This window comes from Stegostoma tigrinum, unplaced genomic scaffold, assembly GCF_030684315.1.
Source record: "Stegostoma tigrinum isolate sSteTig4 unplaced genomic scaffold, sSteTig4.hap1 scaffold_50, whole genome shotgun sequence".
Lineage (NCBI taxonomy): Eukaryota > Metazoa > Chordata > Chondrichthyes > Orectolobiformes > Stegostomatidae > Stegostoma > Stegostoma tigrinum.
The window spans coordinates 871,816-872,858 of record NW_026728430.1 but is presented as its reverse complement, the minus strand read 5'-3'; the positions used below and the strand labels follow the sequence as shown (position 1 = coordinate 872,858).

At 45.3% G+C, this 1,043-nt stretch overlaps 1 non-coding gene across 1 annotated transcript; it reads left to right on the top strand.

Annotated features, from left to right (window-relative positions):
- The first annotated feature begins 384 nt into the window (after positions 1–384).
- Positions 385–457, top strand: trnat-ugu (transfer RNA threonine (anticodon UGU)). The gene has a single exon. It is a non-coding gene; the product is annotated as a tRNA-Thr (tRNA).
- Positions 458–1,043: the final 586 nt, after the last annotated feature.

Sequence of the window (1,043 nt, the reverse complement as noted above, 5' to 3'; positions counted from 1 at the left end):
GTTCTTGTTTTAAACTGATTGCACGCCAGACAGTTTCAGCTGGCATTGCTGATGTGGAACTGTAACATGGAGTGAATTGATTTTGACTGACCAGTGACGTAATTCTGCTTCTAAAGATCAGTCAATATTTCATATTTATTCGTGTAAATGATAACCATTAACAGGCTATGATAGTGACGGCACTGAATAACTGGACTAGCAGGAAAGATCTGTTGACGTCACTCAGGACACTGTCTGATTCAGCCTCGCATTCTCCCGTCCTTCTGCATGTGATGCCCCTGTGCTGTGTTTTGGTCTTGTTACATCTTGATTATAATCATCTCCAGTTATCAAATACTTTGTCATTTCTAATACATGAGACTGTCTTCCTGCACCTGTGTTTCTGGCTCCATAGCTTAGTGGTTAGAGCACTGGTCTTGTAAACCAGGGGTCATGAGTTCAAGTCTCATTGGGGCCTTTGGTAATTTTTATACATCTTCTGCTTCCAAGATCGAAAGGTGCCCTGAAAAGATTATCTGAAATTATGACTATATCATTTCCTCCACAGGCCAGAAATGTCCCTGAAATTCCACGCTCCTGTTTGCCCTTCCACGTGTTTGAGGCAGACCATTCAGAATGGCGGGAAGCAGCTGATGTGAGTGATGTTTGGCCGGAAGAGCGAAGTGAAGCAGTATAAACTGCAGAGTGGCAGATGAACAACGGGGAGGAGCACAAACCCGGGGCAGCTGCCGAATGCTCCCTTTCGTTGCTGTAAACAGGTTCCTGGTTACAAAGAGAACACTCACTCCAAATTGGCCAGAATCAGCCCAGTGAGAGTTTCCTTCAGTCTAAAAGGACAATGACAGCACATACAAAGGGAAATTACCACCCACACGCCCCCCTCCCCCCCAAGCATCTCACCATTCTGAGTTGGAAACACACCATTGTTTCTTCAGTGTACCTGGGTCTAAATCCTGGAATTTCTTCCCTAACGGAAAAGGGGCTCTACTTGCCAAGAAGCTCATGAAAGTGGCTCATCACCTCTATCTGTGGAGTAATGAGGG